Genomic DNA, 208 nt, shown 5'->3' with positions numbered 1-208 from the left:
GTCCTCATCCTCATCCTTATCCTATCCTCTTCCTCATCCTCATCCCCATCCTCTTCTTATCCTAATCTTTATCCTCATCCTCATCCTCATGCTATCCTCATCCTCCTCCTCAAATACCGCATCCTATCCTCATCCTCATCCTCATCCTATTCTCATCCTCCTCCTCCAATTCTTCATCCTATCCTCATCCTCATCCTCCTCGTCCTCC

This window comes from Lupinus angustifolius, chromosome LG16 (assembly GCF_001865875.1).
Source record: "Lupinus angustifolius cultivar Tanjil chromosome LG16, LupAngTanjil_v1.0, whole genome shotgun sequence".
Lineage (NCBI taxonomy): Eukaryota > Viridiplantae > Streptophyta > Magnoliopsida > Fabales > Fabaceae > Lupinus > Lupinus angustifolius.
The sequence above is the reverse complement of the archived record's forward strand: the minus strand, read 5'-3'. Positions refer to the sequence as shown.